This window comes from Suricata suricatta, chromosome 4, assembly GCF_006229205.1.
Source record: "Suricata suricatta isolate VVHF042 chromosome 4, meerkat_22Aug2017_6uvM2_HiC, whole genome shotgun sequence".
Taxonomy (NCBI): Eukaryota; Metazoa; Chordata; class Mammalia; order Carnivora; family Herpestidae; genus Suricata; species Suricata suricatta.
This window is the reverse complement of record NC_043703.1, coordinates 54,868,655-54,882,383: the sequence shown is the minus strand read 5'-3', so window position 1 is coordinate 54,882,383 and position 13,729 is coordinate 54,868,655.

The window sequence follows — 13,729 nt, the reverse complement described above, 5'->3', positions numbered from 1 at the left end:
TATTTTAATTCTTACTATCTGATATTTTCTTTTCTCTCTTCTTAAAAAATATGTTTGTTGGTCTTTTTTATTCCTTCCTACACAGGGCTTATACACAGTAGCTGCCTAATAGAATTCTTGAATGTTTGTTAAGTGAATGAATGGGCTAATTTCAATTCTGTTCAAATCAATATTTGCTGGTCAATGGCGCTTGCTTTCTTCTTGTTTGGTTCATGTCTTTCATATTGCTTTCAGTTCCTTTCCATGCATTCTCCATTGCCTTTCCTTCCACTTCTGTCCACTTTTCTCTTTGTTCTCATTCTTGCTAAATTCTTTCTTCTTGGCAAGATCTTTCTCTTGCTTCCACGCTCATTGCCAGTTTTCAACGTTCAGAAGACCTTACTCATATCTTTCAAAACCAACTTCTTCTGTACCACCCTGTTTGGCATCCACTTGAGCAATGGTCAGTCAGAAGCAGTCTGAATTCTAGAAGACAAGACAAGAGCAGACAAAATCGGCATTCATTCAAGTCATCTGCAAAGAACCCAAAGAAATATCTCTGTGGGTCCATATCTTTTGTTAGAAGTGATTAACTGTAAAGGCAAACGTCACACACTGTCTGGGACTCATTTTGACTTTAGCCTTTCTTCGCATATCCTGTCAAATTTCACAAATTGGTATTGCAACAGCAGGAAATGAGGGTTAATATACTTGGAATATAGAACCATATATCATCCAAAAACGTTTTAAAGGCAAAGGAGGAAAAAAAATATTACTTCTCTTCTGATTATTTGAAGTAATTTTTGTTTTTGTATGTGATACATGTCTAAGCATGGCAGATTAACTACATGCCCCTTTCCCCTTCCCTCTTAGAATCCTATAAAAATGACTATAGGGGCACTTGGGTGGCTCAGTCAGTTAAGCGTCCAACTTTCGCTCAGGTCAAGAACTCACAGTTCATGAGTTCCAGCCCTGCATCAGGCTCTATGCTGACTGCTTTGGATTCTGTGTCTTCCTCTCTCTCTGCTCCTTCCCTACTCTCCCTCCAACTTCTGAGAAGAAGTCTTCAGGCCAAGTTGGGCTTTGTGCTGTTAGTTCAGAGCCTGCTTGGGATTCAGTCTCCCTCTCTATCTCTGCCCCTCCCCTGCTTTCTCTCTCTCTTTCTCTCAAAAATAAATAAACATTTAAAAAAAAGAAAAGAAAAAGCAGACTTGCCAATGATCTCCTTGTGGTGAGGCCCCACAAATATTCTCAGCTGAGCCTGATGTTTAACTGTGAATGAATAGGCAATATTGCCAAACATTATGAATAGTTTCCAAAATGAAAGAGATAAGAAAGGGGGAGGGGCATTGAGAAAACATTATGCCAAAAATAGGAAAAAATAACTTTTTAAATAATTTTTAATGTTTACTTATTTTTGAGAGATAGAGAAAAACAGAGAACAAGCAGCAGACAGAGAGTAGAGAGAGAAGGAGAGACAGAATCCAAAGTAGGCTCCAAGATCTGAGCTTGGAGCCCAACACAGGCTCGAACCCACGAACCGTGAGATCATGACCTGATCCAAAGTCAATTGCTTAATCAACTGACCCACCCAGCTGCCCCAAAAAGTAACTTTAAAAATTAATATTCTATAGTGAAGGCAGAAGGATAAGACTATAAAGGAATTGCACAAGGGGGATCTTACTGGCGATGTATTTTATTTGATAAAATGTCACAGAATTATGCATGCACCTTGAGCCAATGTCAGTGTTTTGGTTTTGATATTGTATTACAAGTATGTAATGGGGGGAACTAGGCAAAGGGGTGAGGGTTGCTCCAGACCTTGCTGTACTATCTTTGCAATTTCCTGCCAATTCTATAATTATTTCAAAATAAAAAGTTTTTAAAAAGCCAATCTCCCCAATGAGTTAAGAAAAGCTATTGCATCCCAAACAAAATACTATAATAAATAAGCAAAGGACTAAACATTTGAGGTTAAAAATGGTACATCTCCAAATATTTAAAGGGCTGGAACATTATAGTGAAGAAATCTCACATACAATAGAAGTGAGGTAAAGCAGTGGAAAACATGGGAGAAACAACAAAAGAATTAGATTTGTCTAGAATGTCCAATATTAACAAACAGGACTTTCATAAAGCAGAAGGAGAAAACAGGAGAAGGAAGTAATGAAAACAAATAAAGCAAAGCAATGAGATCCATTCTCAGAACCGAAGGACAGAGTTCCAGGTGACAGGGCTCACCGAGTGCCCGGTGCAACAAATGAAGAAAGACTCACACCAAACCTCATCATCGTGTGGTTGCACAATGCAAGAGATAAAGATTCTAAAAGCTTCTGGAGAGAGAGAAAAAGAAAAGCAACAACAATCTACAAAAGCTTATGAGTCAGACTAGCATCAGATTGCAATGCCAGAGTTTGTAGACAAGGTTCCGGGCTGTGTGACCCTGAATTCTATAAGCCAAACACAAGGAGGCTAGAATAAAGGCATTTCAAAGGCCTCAAAAGAATGGTCTTCCTTCTATACTTTCTTAGGAAATTACCATAGTGTGTCCCCCACCAAAACAAAGGAATACACCAAGAAAGAGGAAGATGTGGGTCCAGAGAAGAGAAGGTCTAACCCAGGAGAATGGCAGATAAAAAGGCAGTGGAGAAAGGTGATGGGAGGAGCCAGGTGAAGCAGGCTGGGCAGGAGATAGTCCGGCTTGGGGCCGGAGAACAGGGCTTCAAGGGCAAACACTAACAAGAGCCCGTAAATTTTAGTACCTTGAAAACGTTACTGATGAGCACATGACGATAGGAACATTTGGAACACTTAGCCGTGTGTTGAGTGGAGCAGTGCACTGGTTTCACCAATACGACTACTCAGTTTTGGAATTTTAGAGCTGGAAGGTGTCTTGGGCACCACGCAGTCCAAATCCTTGGTTTTACAGTTGAGGGTCCTGAGAATCTGAGAGTTTCAGCCCATTGCCCAGTTAATGCAGTGGTACAATCCCACATGAAGTAGAGGCCAATTGTCCCGACTCTCGTCAGGCGAATGTGATAACCATGACACCACGGAAACGCTGACTCTTGGTCAGTATTGGTATTCCTTGAAATTCCTGAAGGATGATGAATTTTCTCTGAGACTCACCCTGCTGAAGGATCTTCAGGCTCCACGTGGTGTAGGGATTCAGTAGAGAGGCCAGGTTGCCAACCTGTAGGAGCACAGTGTGGAGGACGGGCACAGGCATTCATAACAGAGCTGGGTCATGGTCCAGCCATTATCTCTTACTAGCAGAATGTTTTCAGAAAAAGTACAAGGTACTTAAATTCTCAAACTCAGTTTCTTGGTAAACATCCCACGTCCAAGGTTACTATGAGGATTAGGGATACAAAACTGAACTCTCTGGTGTTCCCTCTTGTGGTAGGCAGCATGATACCCCCCACGCCCCACCCCCTGCCGAGAGATGCCTCTGTTCTAATCCTGGAGCCTTATATGGTATTTCCTGGCAATGGGGAAATTAAGGTTTCAGATGGAATTAAGGCTGCTAATCAGCTGATCTCAAGGATATTATCCTAGATTATCTGGATGACTCAATGTAATCCCAAAGGTCCTTAGAAGGAGATAGAAGAGGATGAATCAGAGAGACTGTAAGATTACTGAGCCTGCCACTCTTGGTTTCCAAGGTGCAGGAGTGGGGCCATGAGCCACGGCACATAGGCAGCCTTTAGAGCTGGGAAAGACAAGAAAATGGATGCCTCCCTAAAGCCTCCAGAAGGAACACACCTTTGCCTACACCTTGACGTCAGCCCAACCCATTTTAGACTTCAGAACTCCAGAACAATAAAGAGAATACAAGTATATTGTTTTCAGCCACCAGTCCCTGGTAATGTTACAGCAGCCATAGAAAATGACTAGACCTTTCACCTGAACACTGTTCCTGCACCCTCCCCCCCCATCCCCTGTGGTCTTTACGTCATCTTTTGGTTAGCTGCAGCTTTTTGGAGGACAGGCCTCCTAGTGGTATTCTTGGGCAGAATCTCTGCTCTGACAGGAGCCAACCAAAGCAGGAAGGCTGCTTCTTCGGAGGGTGTGGCTTCTCTCCTGATGCTTCTCAATTGCTTGTAGCTAGTTTGGTTAGAGCCGAACTGAAAGCAATGGTTTGCATTTGGGACTCATCACACTTGGGAGTGCAGATATACTTTAAAATAGCTGGTAATCTGATAGTTTTTCCTCCTGCTTGATCATACATTTTTAAGTTAGAGCTGCAGTCTTTCCAGAAAGCACGGCCCTCTTGCAAGGTGTCAGATGCTATGGGCCAGGAAATGGTTGAGGGAGCGGCAACAGCGAGGTTCCGTGCTGACTGGCAGCGGTGGCAGACGGTTTGTGGTCTCCTCCCCTTGCAACAGCCACCATCCTGTTTGACACAACCTTTTGATGCAGTGTGAAACAAGCCACTGCAGCGGGAGTGAGGGCCTCTGTTTGACCCACTTCTTTCTACTCAAGTACAGGTTATTGAGATTTGCATGTTGGGTAACCACGTGTTCCTTACATTCCATACTATTCTCAGCATGCAGAGACCCTATAACATGACCACTGCCAGTGACAAGTTTATGTAAGAGAAGGAGAAGACGCCGAGTGAGGCTCCTCCCGCGTTTTGATGCGTCCGTGCCCACACGCCTCCAGCCACGCGGATCAGCCCCTCTCAGCTTCTGTGGCGGTGCTGACCTTGGCGCCCATGCGGGCTGTTGAGAAGGGGAGCAGAGCAACCTTCTTTGTGGTTCCTCAGAGGAGACAGCTGTTCTTACTTCTGTAACAAGCTGTGGAAGAGTGGGTTACTTTTAGCTTCTCCCTTTTTGAAATTTTTCTTTCCTTTTAAAAATAAAATAGCTAGGGGCACCTGGGTGGGCTCAGTAGGTTAAGTGTCTGACTCTTGATTGCGGCTCAGGTCATGATCTCACAGTTCGTGGGATCGAGTGCTGCCTGGGTCTCGGTGCTGACTGAGCAGAGCCTGCTTCAGGTTCTCCTTCTCCCTAACTCTTTGCCCCTCCCCTGCTTGTGCTCTCTGACTCTCTCAGAATAAATAAATTAAAAAATGAAATGAAGTGAAAATAAATAAAATACAATAATTAAAATACAATAAAATAGCTAAGGCTGGCTCCTGTTAGAATAGTAAAGCATTTCATCCACTTGTTTAGGATTCCCATCATGTTTGCTCCCTACAAAATTCAGAAGAAAATAGAAAATTTAAAACAAAGACAATTGAAATAACCACAGCAAGATATGGCTTTCCTCCATCAAATGATTAATATTTCAAAAGACAGTCCTCAATGTGTTGGTGAGTGTATGGCATGTACCAAAAGTAAGAGGTACAGATTTTCCAGGAAGCAAATTGGCTTCCTGTACCAGGAACCCTAAGCATGTTAACATTTATAAGCCTGAAATTTTACTGTTTAGAATCCATCCTCTTAAAACTCATCCAACTCTTGGGGTTCCACGGGTGACTCTGACTTTGGCTTAGGTCTCACAATCTTGTGGTTCATGAGTTCAAGCCCTGAGTCTGGCTCTGTGCTGACAGCTCAGATCCTGAAGCCTGCTTCAGATTCTGTCCCACTAATGCTCACTCTCTCTCTCTGTCTCTCTCAAAAATAAATAAAAACATTAAAAAAATTTAAAACTCATTGACTCTTGATTTCAGCTCAAGTCATGATCTCATGATTTGTGAGGTGAAGACCCACCCCCTGCCATCCTGTAGAGTGAGGAGCCTGCTGGGGATTGTCTGTCTCCCCTTCTTTCTGCCCCTTCCCTGCTCATGCTCTAAATAAATAAATAAATAAATAAATAAATAAATAATAAAACTAACAAAATAAAACATCCTTTCAGTTTCATCACTGGTAAGATCAAGCTATTAATAGAAACTATTGAGTGTTGTGAGAAATGAATAATGGGTAACTGGTACACAATGTGTGCCCAGCAATTGTTAGGCATCATTACTGATGAAAACATAAGACTGTTCCCAGATAAAAATTATTGCAACATCATGGCATAGAAATTTCAGGCCTTGATACCACCTTGTGCTTGAGCACACCTGAAAACCATTCTAGGAGGAGAGCTTTGGCTCACCCACTTCCCATTCAGCTCTCGAAATAGATCTCTTAAGATGTCTCAAAGTTATGCAAATTGGAGATCTTGATTTAATTCAGACATATGGTCATAAAAAAGGGTAAGGACTTCTTTGACATAAGAAAACTGCACATGTTGTTTTTAATGATACACTTCTGGGCCAGCTCAGTGTTCTCTTGAGGGAACGTTCCAGTGGACGCCCTGTGCCTGGCATTGCATGTTAAGTGTGGGCTCACCAACCTTTCTCAGCAGGCACTGCCGTAGGGGTATGGTATGAGGCTATTTGAAGGTTTTCAAAGAGCTTTGAAGATGGAACTTTCTGGGCCCCTTTCTCAGCCAAAGGGGATCCACACTAGCTTTGGCTGAGAATGAGTGGGCTGTGATTTAGATAAGGAATTCAAGTTCTGTTGTGAAATACAAGGAGAATACTGGTTTTTAGGAAAGCAGTAAAGATGGTGTGTGGCAGGAACTCACAGAAAATGGAGACGATAGAGCTCTAGTGGTTATGGGATAGAGGTTCACTGACCTGGACCCTTAGTAAAAGAGAGTGGTCAGAATGGGGAGGGGAGACTGTCGAGGGTGGGGAGTGAGAGGAAGGTCTCGGGGAGTAGACTTATAGGCCTGTGCGGAGTCCCTCTCGGGCATCCAGAAACAGCCTTGAATGGTGTCTTCATCACTGACCACCCAGCCTTTATCCATGTGGAGACCACTCACTCCACATCTGAGGTGCACACAGGAGAAACTGCCTCCGTCTGCTCCTGTACCTTTCCAGCTTCCAGCTCCCAGACTAGCAGGGGCAACCCCTCCCCCACCTCCCCAGCAATGCCACAGGCTTGCTTCTGTCCAACTGCCCTCCGCACACACTTCCCCACAACTTCCCAAGATGCCTGAAACCCCAGCAGGGCACTGGGGAAGCTCCTGGTCTTGAGCTTGGGTTCGGGTCCTGCCAAACTGAGCAAGAACTAGACCCTCAGGCTGGGATAGTGCTTAATGACATCCCTCGTTATCTTTATAATGGCAGACTATTTTCCTGCTTCTTGTAAAGTGATTTGTCTTTTACACAGGAAATACTACCCACTGTGCCCACTTGCGGACTACACATAGCCGGAATTCCATTTGCTCAAAGGAGAGCAGGCAAGGAGTTGGATGTAATCATAATGATAACAAATCCTCTCTACTACCCTAATGGAATGAATGCATTTGGAATCCAAATACAGAGACAGTGCAGCGCTCCTTGAGCTTTGCCAAAAGGAATACTGCAGATCAGTCTAGGTTTCTTTTCTTTTCTTTCTTTTTTTTTTTTTTTTTTGGCATATTGCCAAATAGAAGGGGCAATTAACTTGGAAAGTTCTAGTCCAGGCAATTCTTTCTATGAAGTATGATGGTACAAAGAACTGCCCTTGTCTGGATGCTGTTTTAAGGTCTGTTTATTACCATGCTTTTGGGCCAAGAGAATCCTCAGTTAAGGTCAACTGGAAATCTGGTGTGCGAGCAGATATTTCCCAATTAGATAATGACTTTTTGTAACTGTCTGTCTCTGTATCTGTCCTCAGCCTTATGGAGACTATTGATTGGGTTGTTGAGCCAAGTTTTGCATTACTATAAATTACTTGGGTGATTCTTGCTTTTTAGTGCCTCACTTTTCAAATTAAAAGCGTATGACAGAAGCGAGAGTGACTCAGGGCTCCAAAAAAAATGTCATTAGTGTGCATTTATTTTTCATACAGAAAGTGAATGCAACCTGTAAGCTATGTGAAACTGAGCTAGAGAAAAGTAAAAAAAGAAAGCTGAGCTGTTATTTCTACAGTTTTACGGAACCCCATGGTTTTCACCGAACTTTAAAAAATTATGGTAAGTGGCTTGGCTGAGTTCCTGAGGAAAATGCCCATTTCCCCCTTGGAGTATCGACTCAAGAGAAATCTAGTCATAATACTATTCTGGGCATATCTCTGACTTCTGCTGAATTTCTAAACATCAGCTTTCTGTATCTGAAATATACTGAAAATTTAACTGGTTCGCATTTTCCCAGTAATCAAATAAATTCAGCAAGTTAAGGTGGAAATGATGAGGAGGGTCAGACCTTTCAAATTTGATGTGACACTTTGAGGACACAGACTCCTCTTCTCGAGCTCCAGGTGACAGGAGGAGACATCCTTTCCAATTTTCAGAAGCAGCCGGGGTAGAAATTCTCTCAAAGGGGATGGGTAGTTCTACAGCCTTGGATTCAAGCATTGTCTGTGCGTCATGAGGGGCCTGATGGGGAAGCTGGTGTGGCTACGTTTCTGTGCAAGTGAGACCCGGTGAAGAGTGGAGGCAGCTGGGGGCAGCACGGAGTAGCTTGACCCTTTCTTTCCCTGGCCCTTTATAACCTCTTCCAAGAACTGGTTCTTTCCTGCCTCTGCACAAATTCTCTGGTAGATGCCAGGAGTCCTTCCTGCCCTTTTGGGTCATATGAGCAGTACCATCCCAGCAACAAGGCGTCCAGGCCTGGAAGCTTTTAGGTAAGTGAGAATAGTCTTGGGTCAGGCTTGAAACCCACAGTGGGGCAGGGACCTTGATCAATGGTGCCAGTCACCACCTGCCCACCCTCGGTCCACTGAGGCTTCTGACCCTGTCCGAATGATACTAAAGGGGAAGGGGATGGGAGAAAAGGACACAGTCTTTGTCACTTGCACTGTCATGATCAGGCATTGTGCCTTTCGGCCGTGGTGGACACTCAGATCTGACTCCATGTGGGCAACGTAGTGGGTTTCTTGGACAGCTCCCTACTCGCAAGGAATCCACCATTGCAGCTCCCTCTAGCCATCACAAAACTAGCTTTGTCCACTTCTTTCCTAGCTCTTTGATTTGGAATGTTCTGTCTAACACCTCAATTTGGAAACTTATCATTTTGTTTTAAGCATTTAAAAATGGAAACACCGAGAGTCACATTTTAGCATCCTGTTATAGTTGCTAACGAGTACCAAACAATAGCTTATCAACCTAAGAAGAGGTGATAGCAGATGCCTGTGTGTGTAAGGTACTAATGTGTAAACAGGAGACACTTAGTCTGTGGAATCTTTTATTTAAGTTTATTTATTTTGAGAGCGAGAATGCAAGCAGGGGAGAGGCAGAGAGAATTTTATGAAGGAGTCAGAAGCAGAACAGGCTGGGCAGGTGAGAGTGTAAAGATTGCTTAGTACTGTCTGCAGTGGGCTGGGAACTATGATGATATGGGGCCAGGCAATTTCTGTCCTGGTGTATGTTGGGTACTCAGTAACAAAGCAACTCTTACAGGCTTACATGCTGTTCCTACGCTTTCTTGGCTTGCTGGTTTAGAAGATGTTTTTTTTTTTTTCTTTTAAGAGGTATACAGGAGTTTAAAAAGGACCAGAAGTAGTTGATTTCTTCCTTTCCAGTAGGTCAGAGTGTGATGAGGTGAGAGAGCCCTGCCCTGCCGCACAGATGGCCTCACAGGTAGATCAGTTTGCTTATCCTTGTCCCCAGCCTAACATATAAACCTAAGTGAAATCGGGGTCAAAAGGAGTTAAGGGCAGCTTGAAGGGAAAAAGAAGTGATCTAAGAACATACTACTTTAGTAGAGGAAATATGACTCTTTCCTAATGTATTTGATTAGAGTGTCTTACAAGCTGTATTTGTTAAGATTAAGTTTGGCTAGAGAGAAGGGAAAAGCCCCAAATATTGATGATTAAAACAAGTGGAAATTGAATTCTTTCCATGTGCAAGGTAGGCAAACCAGTCTGATATTGTGGCTAATGGTGTCACCAAGGTCCTAAGCTCCTACCTTCTGTTCTCAAGGTCACTTCCTGGCCCAAAATGGCTACTGGAACTCCAGCCATCCATCCGCATTCCAGGCTAGAGAAAAGGGGAGAAATTAAAAAGCAAAAAGGGCCTCCTCTCAAATCAATCTGTTCCCTTTAACCAACCTTCCTGGAGTTTGACCAATGCCTTCACTTATATTTCATTGCCATTATTTAGTGACTGGATCTAGCTTCAGGAGAACCTGGGCAACGTAGTACTTTATATTGGGAGGCAATTGTGCTTAGTTAAAAACCAGATTCTACTTCAAAGGAGGAAAAGGAAAAAGGAAATGTGGTGAACAATCTGTCTTCTGTGCCACACAAGTAATACGAAAAAAACCTGGCTTTTAAATCCCTCCTTTCCTTCAGTATATGAAAGTGCTTTGCAAATTATAAAATATTTAGACAATGTAATCTGCTTTACAATGGCATGTGAGGGGCTGAAGTGTTGCCAAGACAGCACGTTATTTGATGAGAGATTAAGTGAGCAAATTAAGAGTGTTTAAATCATACTGTCTTTTTCTCCTTATAAATAACTTAAAGATTGTGAGCAAATACCTGAATTATTTTTTAAACGAGAGTATATAGTCTGGCCTCTTGTCTGAGGCTGACAATAGATCAGAATATTTAAAATTGTGAAGTCACAATGCAATATATTATTAGAGTCACATTCTGTTCTGTGGAGAATTTATTCAATTGAATAAATATAGAGAATGTCCCTGCTATGTGCCAGGCACCATGCTAGAAAATACCTTAAAAACTAGCAAGAGGAAGGGCGCCTGGGTGGCTCAGTCAGTTGAGTGTCTGGCTTCGGCTCAGGTCATGATCTCACGGTTCATGGGTTCGAGCCCTGTGTCAGGCTCTGTGCTGACAGCTAGTTCAGAGCCTGGAGCCTGCTTCGGATTATGTATCTCCCTCTCTGACCCTCCACTGCTCACACTGTGTGTGTGTCTCTCTCTCTGTCAAAAATAAATAAAACGTTAAAAAAATTTTTTTTTGAAACCAAAAGGGAAAATAACATACACTATTTGTAAGAAGAAAACAAGGAACAATAATTTATTAGAATGCAAATCCCATGAGGACAGGAACTTCTGTCTCTTTCATTCACTGCAATTACTGAAGTGTCAGCAAGCACAGCGTCTGTCATACAAAAAGAACTCAGTAAATATTTGTTACTTGAATGAACGAATAAATGAATGAATTCATCCAAGAAAATACCTACCACTGCTTCTAAAAAAACAAGAAACAAGAAACTAGCTTAGAAAAGAAAACCCACAAATCAATTCAAAAGTGTGTGTCTGTTTTTAAAATATATATATATTTCTGAGGAGCAGAATATTAAGTCATATTTAGAGCTATTTTATTTAAACATTTTTTAAATGTTTATTTATTTTTGAGAGAGAGCACAAGCAGGGGAGGGTCAGAGAGAGAGGGAGACACAGAATCTGAAGCCGGCTCCAGGCCCTGAGCTAGCTGTCAGCACAGAGCTCGACACAGGCCTCCAACTCACAGACCGTGAGATCATGACCTGAGCCAAAGTTGGACACTCAACCGACTAAGCGAGCCATCAGCCACCCCTCAAACTGACAATTAGTGTCATATGAAGACTGATTTTATAAAACAAAGAATCCTTTTATAAAGAGAATAATCACCTCTGTTTTGTTTGACAGATCTAGATTTTTTAAAATGTGACATTTGCATAAAGTGGCCTCAACTCCACGTAAGTGTTCAGAAGAGAACAGAATATGAATTAAAACCAATATGCAGTTCTGAAATATCATATCAGTTCTATAAAACCATTTTTCTCTATGACAAAGTTATAGGCTTGGCGAATTGACTGAAATCAAGATTTTTTCATAATTCTTCCTCTCATGAAATAGATTGAAATCACGGGAATTATTCCAAAGACCCCCCCCCTTCTCCCTCATGCTCAGCATCCTTTCTGCCAATTTTACATTCTAAATATTTCTAGGAAATGTTCCTCCCTATTACTACTGTCACGCCTGTTGGAAATCTGAGTACCTTCTCTGCATTTTCCAATCTGTTTACACAATTGATCATGGTATTCCTCCACTAAAATCCTCAATGTCTCTTCAGCAACTAAAGACACTTCTTAGTATAGAATGTGAGAGACTGATGACCCAGCACAGTGTACTTCTCTAGCCTAAGCCTTATCTCTGACAATCCTCTTCTGCGCACTTTACAGCATTAACCCTGTCCCTCTGGTTTACCGAATATGCCCTCAGGAAATCGTTCTTGAATCTCCGTAATTGGTTCTGTGCTGCTTCATTGTGGACACACCTCCATCATAGAACATTTCACATTACACTTTATCCAAAGAGCCTATATTTCATGGCATCTAGTGGGTACTCAATAAATCACTGGCGAGGCTTGAACTCACCTGGGAAAAAAAGTGATCTCCAGGGAACACTAGCTTGAAACTTGTACTCCAGTAAAGTTAATGTGATTATTATTTATTTTTTTATTCCGCTACAAGACGACAAATCTCCAGGTGTCTCCAGAGGTGTGCAGCAGAAGGGCCCTTTGGCCTCCCACACACATGTCCTTCCGTAACCGCTTTATGAGTAAAACTACAAGATTTCTTATTGGTGAAAACAGGAATTCCTGACATGTTAAGAAAGAGTGGCTCGCTGGTCAAAATGGGTTGGCACTCTTGGTTTGTGAAGTTATGGATTTTGAGATTAATTGGATTTGGAACATTTGCATTGTTTGCTAGCCAAAGGAATCCTATTTAAAGATTAGAAGTGCTTAACTAAGCACAACTTGGAGAAAATAGAAAAAAGAATCAATGTTTGCCATTAATCTCTACATCCTCCCCCTCCCCTAAATGTAATGAAAACAACAAATAAAAAATATGAGAGATCCTCAAGTGACATTCAATCAATTGGAAATGTCCTTGTGTTGGTAATTTAAAAGTAGGAGAAATTGGAGAAATACATATTTAAAAATCTATTTAAAAAGACAAACCACAACGCCCTTGAAGGCAGCCATCATGGTACAGGAGAAGGGAGAATTGGGTGGGGTCTGGGAAGACACATATTCTGACATTAAAAATAAGAGCTACCTTTTTCTGAGCCCAGTCCTGCACTAGGTGCTTATCAGTCAGTCCTGGAATGCTTGCCTCTGCTTTCCTTGACCTTATGGGAAGTAAGGACCCAGAGTCTGGGAGTTTGGTAGCACAGAGCATAAGTAGAGGAAAGCGATGGCCCAGTCACCACTTTGGAACAAGACATTCCTTCAACTTCCTAACAACCAACTCTGAGGCCCCAGGCCTTGACGCTGAGCCTGCACGCAGTGGAGGCCCTGGGTGGGACCATCTAGAATGCTCCCTGCAGCGGTGCCTGCCTGGGCTGGAGAATGCTCTGGGCTGCCTTGGTTGCAGCCAATGGTTGGGCACTGGTGCTTCCCCATTTCCACCCCTACTGTCTCCGGCAAACAGGGACACCATGGAGTCTCTTTAAAAATCATCCTTTATGGCGTGTTGTTGGAAGAGCGGTTTATCAAGAATCTGTTGGAAGACAGATTATCAAGAGTACAGGCTCAGGATATGTGAATTCAGATACGTGAAAGGAAAGCATGTCCTCTATGGGTTAAGGTTATGGTTATGGTTTAACAATACCAGTAAGCAACTGCCGAGTGCCTGGGGCTCCGCAGATGTCACAAACTTCTGTCTCCTTAGTTCCAAGCAGGAAATGACAATCTACAGCGAAGAAGGCTTAGGAGGCCCTCCCCTCACATCCCCAACCCCTGCCTTTTGCCACAGCCCACTAAGCATGCCAGTTCCATAGAGAGCTCTGATGGTGGCCAAGAGGACAAAGCAGGGAGCA